We start from the raw sequence: 15,343 nt of genomic DNA on the forward strand, positions 1-15,343 counted from the left end.
TGTGACACGGCCAGGATCCGTGTGACATGTTTAGGCTCCGTGTGCCACGCCTGGGGTCCGTGTGACACGTTTGGGGTCCGTGTGACACATTTGGGGTCCATGTGTCACATCCGGGCTCTGTGTGACACGGTCGGGCTCCGTGTGACACGTTTGGGGTCTGTGTGACACGCCTGGGGTCCGTGTGACACGGCTGGGGTCCGTGTGACACGTCTGGGCTCCGTGTGACACGTCTGGGCTCCGTGTGACACGCCTGGGGTCCGTGTGACACGTCTGGGCTCCGTGTGACACGCCTGGGGTCCGTGTGACACGCCTGGGGTCCGTGTGACACATCTGGGCTCCGTGTGACACGTTTGGGGTCCGTGACACGTTTGGGGTCCGTGTGACACGGCCGGGCTCCGTGTGACACGTCTGGGGTCTGTGTGACACGGCCGGGCTCCGTGTGACACGTCTGGGGTCTGTGTGACACGGCCGGGCTCCGTGTGACACGCCTGGGCTCCGTGTGACACGGCCGCACACACGCACACACACACGCACACACACTCACCGCTGTCACCGCGCGTCCCCTCCGCTGCTGCGCCACTCGCCGAGCCGGCGGCTCTCCCGCAGCGGCCGGGCCGGATGATTTCTCCCTTCCGAGCCCGTCCTCGCTATCAATCATTTACAGCCCCGCAGCTGCCGCCGGCTTAACCCCCTCGGCTCCGGGCGGAGCCGTCCCTGGATCCCGCTGGGAGCGCCTTTAGTGGCACCGTGACACCGCAAAGTCACCGCAGCACGAGCGGCCGGGCAGGAAAAAGCTTTTCCAAAGGGTTCCGCACCCCCGCGGACCCGCAGCCGCTCCTGGCTGCGTGTCCCCTGTCCCCTGTGCCCGGGACACGAGCGCTGGGAGCAGCCCCGCGTGTCCCCGCGTGGCCCAAATCGCCCCATCCCGGCGGGAGCTGCGGAATCGCCGCTGTCCCCGAGCTCGGGCTGGTCCCGAGGGGGGGGAGCTGCTCCCGCACCCCAAAACCGCGCCCCGGAGCTGCTCCCGCACCCCAAAACCGCAGCTCGGGACTGCTCCCCGCACCCCAAAACCGCAGTTCAGAGCTGCTCCCCGCACCCCAAAACCGCACCCCTAAGCTGCTCCCTGCACCCCAAAACCGCACCCCTAAGCTGCTCCCTGCACCCCAAAACCGCACCCCGGGGCTGATCCCCGCACCCCAAAACCGCAGCTCGGAGCTGGTCCCCGCACCCCGGGCCCGCAGCTCAGGGCTTCTCCTGTACCCCAAAACCGCACCCCGGGGCTGCTCCCGCACCCCAAAATTGCAGCTTGGGGCAGCTCCCCGCACCCCGGGGCTGCTCCCGCACCCCAAAACCGCAGTTCGGAGCTGCTCCCCGCACCCCAAAACCGCACCTCGGGGCTGCTCCCGCACCCCAAAATCGCATTTCGGAGCTGCTCCTGCACCCCAAAACCGCAGCTGGGGGTTGCTCCCGCACCCCAAAATTGCAGCTGGGGGTTGCTCCCGCACCCCAAAACCGCAGTTCGGAGCTCCTTCCCGCACCCCAAAACCGCACCCCGGGGCTGCTCCCCGCACCCTAAAACCGCACCCCGGAGCTCCTCCCGTACCCCAAAACCGCAGCTCGGGGCTGCTCCCGCACCCCCAAACCGCAGCTGGGGGTTGCTCCCGCACCCCAAAATCGCAGTTCAGGGTTGCTCCCGCACCCCAAAACCCCAGCTGGGAGTTGCTTCCGCACCCCAAAATTGCAGCTCGGAGCTGCTCCCCGCACCCCAAAACCGCAGTTCAGGGCTTGTCCCGCACCCCAAAACCACACCCCGGGGCTGCTCCCCGCACCCCAAAACCGCACCCCGCACCCCAAAATTGCATCTCGGGGCTGCTCCCGCACCCCAAAACCGCAGCTCGGGGCTTCTCCCGCACCCCAAAACCGCAGCTCGGGGCAGCTCCCCGCACCCCGGGGCTGCTCCCGCACCCCAAAACCGCAGCTCGGAGCTCTCGGAGCCCCTTCTCCCTTTCCCCGCAGCTTTCCCGGGGCCCGTCCATGGCTGGAACTTTATCCCGCCGTGTTCCCAGCCCGGCGCTGTCACCGTGTCCCTGTCCCCCCCATCCCCGATGCCGGGGGTCCCCCCCACGCTGCGGTCCCCACGGGACCATCGGGATCAGTGTCCCCACGGAGAGGGGGCTGGGCGAGGAGGAGGAGGAGGAGGAGGAGGAGGAGGAGGAGGAGGAGGCGGAGCACCAGCGCTGTCCCTGTCCCTGCGGAGCGGGAGGACAGATGTCCCTGTCGCCTCCTGCGTTACCCAACCTGCCGAGGGGTTGAATGATTAACCTCGAGCTCGCTGCGCTGTCCCCGCACAGCCCCGCGCCGCGGTGGCACCTGGGGACCCTGCGCTTCTGCCACCAGCTCCTGGCACTCAGCTTATCCCCACCGAGCACACAGAGGGTCCCCACAATGTCCCCCACCCCTGTCCCTTTGTCCCACGGCTCTGCAGCACTCACAGCACCGCCACCACCGCCCAGTTCTGCTTCCCGACATCTTGGCCCTGTCCTGTGGGAACCCAGAGCTCCCCTCTGGCTGCCCTGGCAGGTCTGGGACCCTGGCAGGGGTCAGGAACCCCCCTGGACAGAGCCCCCAGAGACACTGGCTGTGATCTCTGCCCATGGAAAAGAGTTTTCAATCTTACAGGATGAATTACAAGCTCTGAGTGTTTGATATGAGTAATAATTAAGTGTGGCATGGGAGCAAAAGTAAAATTTTAGGATTCTAGATTAGGGGTTCAAAGGGGACAAGATGGAGGAAATTGGGTGTGCCTTGTCCTTTTTCTCCTTCTTCATGCCCTCCATGTTTCACTGTGGTGTTGGCATTTTTCTGTTGGTTCAGGCTGGGGACACACTGTCCAACGTAGGTGACAGATATTGGCACGTTATTGTAAATCCAGCACAGGTAGTTTGTGGTATTTAATGTTTGTACCATCCCACTGAGGGCAGAGCCCCACACGCTGCCCTGCAGGACAGAGCTGCGGCAGGGCAGCAGAACATGTTAGAGATAAACAGAATAAACAACCTTGAAACAGCACAGACCAATTATGGCTTCTGCTTTGGCAGTGGGGCTGACAGAGACTTTCTACATTTTGGGATCATCAATAGCACAGATTCCGACACTGTCCAGCCCCAGCTGCAGCGGCGAGGGCTGGAATATCACAAACAGCCTTGGACACAAACATCTGCACAAACATCTGCACGGCACCACCCCCGGGCCGCGGAATGGTTTCAATCACGCTCAAATCCCACCAAATGGCCACAAAAGCGCCCGAGGGGAGCACGGCAGCTCCGCCGCTGATGACACCCTGCAGATTTGGGGCTCGGTTTGGCTCCCAGTGCCCGCCACACGCCGCGGAACTGGCACCGATTTGGGAATTCCCATTCCCCGCACCCACCTGGGGTATAAAGCCACAAACTCCTTGTGAACACCCCAAACTGGGAGCACTCGGGGCGGGGAGGGTGTGTGGAAAATGAATCATCCTCCTGCTCCCACCAGTGATTCCTGATGATCCACAAATCCAGGAGCTGTTACTCCCACTCCGACCCACCGGGATGTGAGCCCCAGCCTGGGCTCTGTCAGGTTGTGCCACTCCCTGTGGAACCTCTTGATGGTTTTGGGATAAATTCGCCAATTTTCCACTCACGGATCTCCCATGCTCAAAGAAAAATAATAAAAAAAACAGCAACAAAGCCAAAGCGGCACCTCAAGGCCACAAAACAGCGGCAACTTCCACGTCGCTGCTGCCACGATGGGATCCCATTTCCCGGTGCTGTTTGCACGCTCTGGATCGGGGCTTTGGGCAGCGCTGGTTCATCCCAACCCCGCGCCCCGACCTCCCGCAGTCAAGCCCCGACACATTCGGCACATTCCCGGCATAGCCGAGCCCACAGCTGCCGGAGCGGGAGGCTGGGAAGGTGCCAGCGGCACCATCCAACCTCTGCCAGGAGATTTAGGGATGCCAGGCCCCGTGGTGGGGCAGGAGCGGCCCTGTCCCGGTGGCACAGCCAACTTGTCACCGTGGGCAGCTTGGCACCTCCGCGGGCGCCCCGCTTGTTCTGCTGCTGCGGTGCCGGGCTGGGCGTGAGCGGGGAAATTCTCCTTTTTTTAGATCTGATCCCGCACCCTGCCAGGCCTGGGAACAGCCTGTCACCGGCGGTGACACAACCGTGCCGGTTGTGCAAGGGCTGTGCGCCAAAAAGCTCCCGAGGACGGGATCGGCGCCGGCTCCAGGCTGGCTGAGGTGGTTCTATGGCCCCAAACCCGTCTGTGGCACCCCAAACCCATCTGGGGCACATCCCCTGACCCCAAACCCGTCTGTGGCACCCCAAACCCACCTGGGGCACCCCAAACGTATCTGGGGCACCCCAAACCCGTCTGTGGCACCCCAAACGCATCTGGGGCACCCCAAACGCATCTGGGGCACCCCAAACCCATCTGTGGCACCCCAAACACATCTGGGGCATATCCCCTGACCCCAAACCCATCTGTAGCGCCCCAAACGCATCTGGGGCACCCCAAACCCATCTGGGGCACCCCAAACACATCTGGGGCACCCCAAACCCATCTGGGGCACCCCAAACCCATCTGGGGCACATCCCCTGACCCCAAACCCGTCTGTGGCACCCCAAATGCATCTGGGGCACCCCAAACCAATCTGTGGCACCCCAAACCCCTCTGTGGCACATCCCATGACCCCAAATCCATCTGCGGCACATTCAACAACCCCAAACCCCTCTCTGGCACATCCCCTGACCCCAAACTCATCTGTGGCACATCCGCAGCCCTGACCCTTCCTCCGCCCCGCGGGAGCGGCCCCAGCAGCCGGGAGGGGAGCTGGAAGGACGGGATGGCTGAGCCGGGCCAGGCCGAGCTGGGCCAGCCCCCAGAGGAGCCTCTGGAGGTGGGGGAGCAGCTCGGGATGAGCCCCTTGGGATGGGCAGAGATTCCTCCTTGGAATGATCACAGGGTCCTTCCAAAATGGCACAGGGTCTCACCAAAAATGGCACAGAGTCCCCACCTTGGAATGCTCACAGGAGCCTTCCAAAATGTCACAGGATCCCTCCCAAAATGTCACAAGGTCCCCACCTTAGAATGCTCACAGGATCCCACAAAAAATGTCACAGGATCCCACCCAAAATGTCACAGGATCCCCACCTATGAATGATCACAGGATCCCTCCCAAAATGTCACAAGGTCCCCACTTGGAATGCCCACAGGATCCCTCCAAAAGTGCCCCAGGATCCCTCCAAGGGTCCTCACGGGCAGCCAGGATGGAGGAGCAGCGCTGGGAGGGTTTTGCTCGGCCCTGGGAAGAGCCCGAGGCCGTCCCACGTTCCCGGAGGGCACAGCTGGGAAACGGCGTGGGAAGAGCGCTCGGAGCTGGGGGATCACAGGGGGATCACAGGGGGATCACAGGGATCCAGCAGGAGGATCACAGGTGGATCACAGGGGGATCCAGAAGAGCGGTCACAGGTGGATCCAGCTGGGGAATCACAGGTGGATCACAGGTGGATCCATCTGGGGGATCACAAGGGATCCAGCTGGAGGATCACAAGTGGATCACGGGGGGGTCCAGAAGGGGGATCCATCTGGGGGATCACAGCTGAGTCCAGCAGGAGGATCACAGGTGGATCCAGCTGAGAGATCACAGGGGGATCACAGGCGGATCCATCTGGGGGATCACAAGTGGATCACAGGGGGATCCAGCAGGAGAATCACAGGTGGATCCAGGATCACAGGTTGGTCACAGGTGTATGCAGCTGAGAGATCACAGGGGGGGTCACAGGTGGATCACAAGCGGATCACAGGGGGATCACAGGGGAATCCATCTGGGGGATCACAGGTGGGTCCAGCAGGAGGATCACAAGTGGATCCATGATCACAAGGGGATCACATCTGGATCCAGCAGTGGGATCCCAGGTGGATCCCAGGTGGATCCAGCTGAGAGATCACAGGGGGATCACAGGTGGATCCATCTGGGGGATCACAAGTGACTCACAGAGGGATCCATCTGGGGGATCACAGATGGATCCAGGATCCCAGGTGGATCCAGCCATGGGATCGCTCCAGCAGGTGCCTGTGGCTCCGTGGCTCCCGTTTCCCGTGGGTTTGGCTCAGGGATTTGCTCCGTGGGGTTGGAACCGGTGTCCCCCAGCCCAGGAGGGGAATGGAGGGAACGTGATCCCAAAGCTCCCCAGGGAAGGAGGGCAGAGCCGTCCCTGCCCCACCTGCCCCGGTGCCTTTTCCCCCGCACCTTTTCCTGTCCTCAGCACGGCTGAGCTCAAGGAAGGATGGAGCAGAGGGGGCCAGGACTGAGCTCAGCCCCAAACCCACCCCTGGCAGTGCTGGAGAGCTCATTCCCAGCTCCTGGAATGCCAGGGATGGCCGGGAGCTGTGGGATGGAAACCACAGCCAGCCCACACCCCACATCCCACAGCAGGACAGGGAAAGTCCACCACAGCCATCCCAAATCCCACAGCAGGCCAGGAATGATCCACCACAGACATCCCAAATCCCACAGCAGGGCAGGGAAAATCCACCACAGCCATCCCACATCCCACAGCAGGGCAGGGAAAATCCACCACAGACACCCCACATCCCACAGCAGGGCAGGGAAAATCCACCACAGCCATCCCAAATCCCACAGCAGGCCAGGAATGATCCACCACAGCCATCCCAAATCCCACAGCAGGGCAGGGAAAGTCCACCACAGATATCCCAAATCCCACAGCAGGACAGGGGGTCAGAATCCCCACCCCAGCCTGGCAGGAGCCACCCCCAGCCGGGCAGGATCCCCTCAAACCGGTCAGGATCCACTTCCAACTGGTCAGAATCCCCCTGAACTGGGCAGGATCCCTCCGAATTGGGCAGGATCCCCCCGAATTGGGCAGGATCCCCTCAAACCAGGCAGGATCCCCCCAATCCCGGCTGGAAGCCGAGCCCTGTGCAGGCACCGTTTGCCCCTGCCCTGCTCCCGTCCCTGCCAGCTGCCAGCCTTATCCCGCTGCCACACCTTCCCCTGGCACGGCGCGGAATTAACCCCTGGCACGGCACGGAATTAACGCCTGGTAGGGAATTAACGCCTGGCACGGCGTGGAATTAACGCCTGGCACGGCGCGGAATTAACGCCTGGCACGGAATTAACGCCTGGCACGGCACAGAATTAATCCCTGGCACGGCGCGGAATTAACGCCTGGCACGGAATTAACGCCTGGCACGGAATTAACGCCTGGTACGGAATTAACGCCTGGCACGGAATTAACCCCTGGCACGGCGCGGCCTGGCCCGTGCCCGCCGTGCCACGCTGGAGACGCGCGTGTCCCACTCTCCCCGTGTGACATCCGATCCTGCGCCCCCTCGCCCCCTCCCCAAACCCCATCTCCGGCTCCCCCTGCGCCGCTCCCACCCCTCCATCCCCCGGAGCCCCCTCCATCCCCTCAATCCCGTTTTTAACCCTTCCAAAGCCGGGCGGGGAGCGCGGAGCACCCGCAGCCGCCGGGTTTACCTGCAGAGCCGCGGGGAAGGGACGGGAAAAGCCTCGGTGGCCTCCGGGAGCCGCCAAGCCCGAGCTGGGCAGGAAATCTGAACCTGCAGCTTGGCTCCTTCCTATATAAACACCGCGCACACCCCCGGCCGCGCTGCCACTCCCGCTGCTCCCGGCCACGACAGCGACAGCGACAGCGACAGCGACAAGCGACAGAGACAGCGACAGCGACACTGCCCGAGCCCCCTGTGCCAGTCCTGCCCTCCCAAAGCAGCTCAAGGTGGAGCCTCTCGCTGCTTTGGGGCGGTGCCAGCGGGGTTCGGGCTCCGGGAAAGGGACGGGACCCCGCGGTGGGCACCGCGCTCCTGGCACGGGGGGAAAAAACCGCGTGGGAGAAGCGAATAACGCGGGTTTAGCCTGAAAAAAATACAGGTGGGAGGGGCTGAGTCAGCTGATGTGGCACCTGTGGCCGTGGAAAATGTCCCCAAGGGCAGAGCGTGCCCGGTGCCACCCTGCGGGGACCCTCGGCTGGTTGGGGACATGGTGGGTGACGGGCAGGACGTGGCCACGCGGTGCCACCCGGACTTCCTTGTGTGGGGACATTTCCCGTCCTTCCTGCAGCGCGACAAAACCCTCCGGAGGACAAACCCTGCCCTGGTTTGGCCAATTCTTCAGGCTCAGCCCCAAACTGGGACGGTGGCACAGCATGGGCGAGGCTGGGCCGGGCAGGGTGTCCTGCTCAGGGATTTTGGGATTATCCAGGGAATTATCCAGGCAAAAGGGAATCCCAGGAGCGCCCTGCCAGCGGCGGGTGAAATCTCTCGGTGCCACATCCGTGGGGACATCCCCACCCGTGACAGCTCTGCGCCGCGGAGCTGAGTTTTGGGAAGGGGCAGCTCGTATTCCCTGCGCTCCCAAGGCTGGATCCAGCTGGAATTTGGGGTGCGGGGAGCCCCACGCAGCTCGGAGCCAACTCCCCGCCCCGGTTGCACAAGCGGCCCCGGGGCGCAGCAGCAATCGCAGCCTGTTTACTTCCCCAGAGCCCTGCCCCAGCCCGGCAGGGAGAGCTGCGGCTCCCGGAGCCACCCCCGGATGGCCGGACAGGGTCACCAGCTGTCCCCAGAGCCCCCAGGGACAGCCACGGGCCGTGGGGACACTCCCCAGGACAGGTGGGTGCAGCGCCCTGAGCCTCAGCGTCCCCCTAAGGCGTCCTGGAAAAGCAAATTTGGATGGAGTGGGATGAGGATTTTCCTCCCCAGGGCCACCCCGAGGATTTTGGCTCGTGGGGACAACGCCCACCGTGCCCCGATATGAAAATCCTCCCTCAGCAGCTGCCAAAATCGCCCTCCAGCATCCCCAAAATGCCCGGGGATGGAGCAGAGAACCTCCAGCACGGTCTGGGGCTCCTGCCAGCCCCAGAGAGAGATTTGGGGGAGATGAAGGAGAAATTTGGAGCCTCTTCATGGGTGTTTTGAATGCACAACCATCAAATTGGCCCCAAATATGAATTTTTACTTCAGCTTCCTTCACTTCAAGAGAAGAAGGGACGGAGCCAACCCACCCCAGACCGTTCCCAGCCCCAATTCCAGCCCCATCCACACAAGGAAAGGCGCAGCCCAAGGGCTGCTCTGTGACCCCAACCCCACAGCGAGCTTTTGGGGGGATCCCCCATTCCCAAACGGGGGGTTCAGCCCCTCCAACACCTCCTGCCGCCCACCCCGCCCCAGCAGCGGGACGCGGAGCATCCCCCCAGCAACCCGAGCCTGAACCCAAGGTCCCCTTATCTGCAGCCCGAGCTTGTCTGCTGATAAGGCCGGGACGAGATAAGGCCGCGGCAGCCTCGGCGCTATCAGCAGCCCTTCCTCCACCCTGCGGCACAAGGCTGAGGGGTCCAGCACCCCCAAACACCCCCCAAACCCCTTCCCCATCAACCTCTGGGGGTCCAAACTTCCATCCATCCCCCCGTGCTCCTTGTTCCAGGCAAAGCGTCGGTTCGGGGGGGAAAGGGAATGAAAAAGAAAAAAGAACACGCAACAAAAAATACCAAATAAATCACCCAGCAGAGCAAATAATGTGTCAGAGCTGCTCTGGCAGCGCCGGGGGAGGGGCACACCCGGCCCGGCCGCGGAAATGGAATTGCAAATGAAGGATCGCGCTGAAAGGAGAGCCCAGGAAAACAAGGAGCGAGGGGCAGGGGAGCTCACCTGAGCCTTCCTCCTCCTCCTCCTCCTCCTCCTCCCCCGGAAAACAGGAGGGAAACCCATCTCGGGGATGGGGGTCACCCCAAAACTGCACCCGTTCCCGGTGGGCGGCGTTGGCACCCCTGGAGCCGCTCCCGGGATCTCCACCCGGGGAACCGCGGGCCCAGCCCGGCTCGGGGGTTAAATTGGAGAATTAAAAGGAAAAAAACTCAAAATGCCCCCCTGGAGTGGCGCCCCGCTCTGGCATCCGTGCCAGGCCACCAACACCCGGTGCGGCGGCACGAAGGGACGGGAGTGGCGACACGCCGGGTGGCATTGCGGGGACACGGGGCTGGCGTGGGGTGGCTTTTCCTCTGGGGCAGGGCACGGTGGGTCAGGGAAAAGGGGATGGTGCCAGAGGGGTGACACCGCCAATGGGGTGACCCACGGTGGGGTGGCACTGCCAGCGAGGTGACACCGCCAGTGGGGTGACCCACGGTGGGGTGGCACAAAAGCGCAGTGACCCACACACAGTGGGGTGGCACTAAAGCGGGGTGACCCATGGTGGGACGGCACCGCCAGCGAGGTGACATTGCCACAGTGGGGTGACACCGCCAGTGGGGTGACCCACAGTGGGGTGGCACCGAAGTGGGGTGACCCACGGTGGGGTGGCACCGCCAGCGAGGTGACATTGCCACAGCGGGGTGACACTGCCAGTGGGGTGACACCGCCAGTGGGGTGACCCACGATGGGGTGGCACCGCCAGCGAGGTGACATTGCCACAGCGGGGTGACACTGCCACAGTGGGGTGACACGGCCAAGAGGGGTGGCACCCCCAGAGGGGTGGCCCTGCCACAATGGGGTGACACGGCCAGTGGGGTAACCCACAGTGGGGTGGCACCGAAGCGGGGTGACACTGCCACAGCGGGGTGACACCACCGGAGGGGTGACATTGCCAGAGGGGTGGCCCTGCCACAATGGGGTGACACCGCCAGTGGGGTGACCCTGTCATAGCGGGGTGACACCACCGGAGAGGTGACACGGCCAGTGGGGTGACCCTGCCACAGCAGAGTGACACCGCCAGTGGGGTGACCCTGCCGGCGAGGTGACCGTGCCAGCGGGGTGACACCGCCCTCGGGGTGGCACCGGCAGCGGGGACAAGCGGGGGCGAGGCAGGGGAAGTCCCCCGGAGGACGCGGGCGGTGCCAGCGCCCGGAGCTGGCACGGGCACTGCGGGGACACGCCACCGCCCGCTGTCCCCAGGGCCACCCGGGAGAGACCCCGCTCCGTCCGGATGTCCCCAAAATCTCTCCGGGAGGTGTCCCAGGTGCCACCCAGCCCCGGGGTGCGACACCGGGGGCACGGCCCGGGGCGGGGGACGCGCTTTGAAGGATCGCTGCCTCATTAGGGAGCAATTACCGCTAATTACGTGATGGCAACACCCCAAAGCCGATGGGGGAAATGGGGTTGAGGGAAAGCCGCGCACATCCCGCCCGTGCCACCCCAAAAACCCTCTCTGAAGTCACCGCTCCGTCCCCCGGGCTGGCTCCGTGCCTCAGTTTCCCCCGGTTAACGGGGCGTATTCTGCCGCTGAGGGATCCCACAGCCCCCCCGCACCCCAAAACCCCCTCGGTGGGCAGCGCCCCAATCCCGCGGGTATCCCATGGGAATGGGAATGGGAACGGGGTTTGTGCTGTCCCGCTGTCCCCACTGCCACCGTGGCACCGGGACTGGGGTGACCCCGCCGCTCTGCCACCCCATAACCCGGCAGGGCACGGAACTTTGGCCCCATAAATCACATTCCTGCGGGATCCCGCTTATCTGGGGACACCGGGCCACCAAGGACACCGGGCAAGGGGACAGCCCGCCAGGGGTGGTCACTCCAAATCCTCCTGGACTCCCAAAAAACCTCCTAGGGGTCTTTCCAAGCCTTCTTGGACCTCCAAAACCCTTCTGAGGATCCCTCCAAGACCTCCAAAACCCTCACAGGGTCCCTCCAAACATTCCTGGACCTCCGAAATCCTTCTGAGGGTCCCTCCAAATTCTCCTGGGCATCCAAAACCTTCCTGGAGGTTCCTCCAAGACTTCTAAAACCCTGCTGGGGGTCCCTCCAAACACTCCTGGACGTCCAAAACCCTTTTGAGGGTCCCTCCAAGACCTCCAAAACCGTCATGGGGTCCCTCCAAACCTTCCTAGACTTCCAAAACCCTCCCAGGGGTTCCCCATAATCCTTCTGGACCTCCAAAACCCTCCTGGGAGTCTCTCCAAACCCTCCTGGGAGTCCCTTTAAACACTCCTGGGGTCCCTCCAAACCCTCCATGGGTCTCTCCAAGCCCTTTTGGACCTCCAAAACCCTCATGGGGTCCCTCCAAACATTCCTAGACTTCCAAAATGCTCCTGGGGTCCCTCCAAACCCTCCTGGGGTCCCTCCAAGCCCTTTTGGACCTCCAAAATCCTCCTGGGGGTCCCTCCAAACCCTCCTGGACCTCCAAAACCTTCCTGGAGGATCCCTCCAAATGCTCCTGGACCTCCAAAACTCCCCTGTGGGTCTTTCCAAACCCTCTTGGGGTCCCTCCAAGCCCTTTTGGACCTCCAAAACCCTCCTGGGGTCCCTCCAAACCCTCCCGGGTCCCTCCAAGCCCTCCCGGTGCCCAGCCGGGGGGCAGTGCCAGCGGGATGGAATTTTCCAGCTGTTCCCCCCAGGCTGGGCTGCGGTGCCAGGGCTCTGCCCCACACCCAGCCGTGCCCCCGGAGCCCCCCGGAGCCCCCCGGGAAGCCGGGCTCGGGGCTCGGGGCTCGGGGCTCGGCCCCGCGGGACCGGCCGGGCAGGGCGGGGAGGCGGCCGGGGCTGCCGGACCGGTCCCGGCTGTTCCACCGGAGCCCGACCCACGGCACGGCAGCCCCGGGGCCCCACGGAGCCGCCCGAGCCCCTGCGGGCTGCTCGGGGCTGCTCGGGGCTGCTCGGGGCTGCTCGGCCCCAGCTCAGCGCCCACCACCACCGAGGGTCCTGGGGTTCCAAAATCCTCCTGGGGGTCTCTCCAAACCCTCCTGGATCTGCAAAACCCTCCTGGGGGTCACTCCAAATGCTCCTGGACCTCCAAAACCTTCCTGGGGGTCACTCCAAACCCTCCTGGATCTGCAATACCCTCCTGGGGGTCACTCCAAATGCTCCTGTACCTTCAAAACCTTCCTGGGGGTCACTCCAAATGCTCCTGGATCTCAAAACCCTCCTGGGGGTCTTTTCAAATCCTCTTGTACCTCAGAATCCTTCTGGGGGTCCCTCTAAATCCTCCCAGACTTCCAAAACCTTCCTGGGGGTCACTCCAAACCCTCCTAGACCTCCAAAGCCCTTCTAGGGGCTCCCTACAAATAGTCCTGGACTTCCAAAACCTTCCTGGGGGTCCTTCCAAATGCTCCTGGGTCTCAAAATTCTTCCTGATGGTCTCTCCAAACCCTCTTGGACCTCCAAAGTCCTTCTAGGGGATCCCTACAAAGAGTCCTGGACCTCCAGAACCTTCCTGGGGGTCCCTCCAAATGCTCCCGGACCTCCAAAACTCCCCTGTGGGTCTTTCCAAACCCTTTTGGACCTCAAAATCCCTCTTGGGGGTCTCTCCAAACCCTCCTGGGGGTCCCTCCAGAAGCTCCTGGACCCCCAAATCCCTCCGAGCGCCGCTCCCGCGGCGTGTCCCGGGGGACACGGACACGGATACGGAGTGGGGGGACACGGACACGGACACGGAGGGGGGTCACGGACCTGATCCAGGATCACAGACACGGCAAGGGGACACGGACACGGCGTGGGGGGATCACGGCACGGGGGGATCACGGACACAGCACGGGTGGGGGGTCATTGACATGGCGTGTGGGGGATCACGGACACGGCACAGGGGGGTCACGGCACAGGGGGGTCACGGCACAGGGGGGGTCACGGACACGGAGTGGGGATAATGGATAAGGGTTGGGAATTATGGAAACAGCGTGGGGAGGGGCGGGGGGTCACAGACACGGCACGGGAATTATGGATACAGGATTGGGAGGATCATGGACACGGCATGGGGATTAGGGAAACGGCGTGGGGGGATCACGGACACGGCCCAGGATCACGGACACGCACGGGGGCATCATGGACACGACACGGGGGGATCATGGACACGGCCCTGGATCACGGACACGGCACGGGGGGATCACGGACATGGTCCAGGATCACGGACACGGCACGGGGGGATCACGGACATGGTCCAGGATCACGGACACGGCACGGGGGGATCACGGACACGGCCCAGGATCACGGACACGCGCGGGGGCATCACGGCCCGGCCCATCCCGGCCCGCGGGGCGCTCGGAGCAGCGCGTCTGTCGCCGGGCTGCCGAACACACACAAAGGCGTCTCATTATCCCTAATTAGTGCCTTGCCAGCTCCTGTAATTAACACCCGTGCAGGCGGCTGCTGTTGGGGTAAACAGAGGGTTTGAAGAGCCCTGGGGAGCCGGGGGTCTCCTGGAGGGGCGGGGGCCACCCACGGGTGCAGAGGGTGCCGCTGGTCTCCAGTCGCTCCGGGAGAGCTGGGCAAGGAACAGGGACACCTTCCCCTATCCCAGGCGGCTCCAAACCCCATAAACCCGGCCTGGGACACTTCCAGGGATGGGACAGCCACAGCTTCTCTGGGAAATCCATCCCAGGGCCTCCCTACCCTCACAGGGAGGGATTCCTTCCCAAAATCCCATCCATCCCTGCCCTCTGGGAGCGGGAGCCATTCCCTGTGTCCTGTCCCTCCATTCCTTGTCCCAAATCTCTCTCCAGCTCTCCTGGAGCCCCTCCAAGCCCTGGGAAGGGCTCTGAGCTCTCCCTGGAGCCTCCTGTCTCCTCCTCTCCCAGCCTGGCTCCAAGCAGAGATGCTCCAGCCCTCGGAGCACCTCTGTGACCTCTGGACTCGCTCCTGCAGCTCCACTTTCCCCCAAAACGGGCCCGTGAGTCAGGAGCAGCCGGGCTTGGACTCGGGGCTGTGGGTCCTGCCCCGGAGGAGGCCAAGCCACAGCCAGGTGCTCATTCCCTGGAAACATCAAAGGTCTTAAATGGCCTTTCTCCGGCTGACCCAGAAACGCGGATCAAGAGCTGCCTCATCCCTTAATTGAGAACTTGGTGACTTTGAATCTTTATTAAAGAGCTTTAGTGAATTCGCAGATTAAGGCCACAACTGCTGCCACCGTCCAGCCTCATTCCCTGCCACCGTCCAGCCTCAATCCCTGCCACCATCCAGCCTCATTCCCCGCCACCATCCAGCCTCATTCCCTGCATGCCGGGGCCACCTTGCCCTGCAGCCACTGCTCCGGAGCCTTTTCCCTTCTCTGGAGCCTTTTTCCTTCTCTGGAGCCTTTTTCCTTCTCTGGAGCCTTTTCCCTTCTCTGGAATGTTTTCCCTTCTCCAGAACCTTTTCCCTTCTCTGGAACCTTTTCCCTTCTCTGGAACCTTTCCCTTCTCCAGAGCCTTTTCCCTTCTCCAGAGCCTTTTCCCTTCTCCGGAGCATTTTCCCTACTCCAGCTCTGGACTTCCACTGGCTCTGGACAGGCCCTGGAAGGTCTCCCTGTGCTTCTCCCACCGGTTAAAAACCAGAATCAAACCAAATCCACGCGGAAAAGCAGCGCTG

At 63.1% G+C, this 15,343-nt stretch overlaps 1 protein-coding gene across 14 annotated transcripts in view; it reads right to left on the minus strand.

Moving 5' to 3' along the window:
* The window catches only part of PLEKHA6 (pleckstrin homology domain containing A6), a 56,349-nt gene that overhangs the window by 30,083 nt on the left and 10,923 nt on the right, over positions 1 to 15,343 (minus strand). The window contains exon 1 of one of the 14 annotated variants that reach the window (XM_072918831.1): positions 545 to 651. The exons of the other annotated variants lie outside the window; for them this stretch is intronic. The gene's annotated coding sequence lies outside the window, so the exon portion shown is untranslated. Of the gene's footprint in view, positions 1 to 544; positions 652 to 15,343 lie in introns of those variants that run through there. 14 annotated transcript variants of the gene reach the window in all.

Source organism: Taeniopygia guttata, chromosome 26, assembly GCF_048771995.1.
Source record: "Taeniopygia guttata chromosome 26, bTaeGut7.mat, whole genome shotgun sequence".
Classification (NCBI taxonomy): domain Eukaryota; kingdom Metazoa; phylum Chordata; class Aves; order Passeriformes; family Estrildidae; genus Taeniopygia; species Taeniopygia guttata.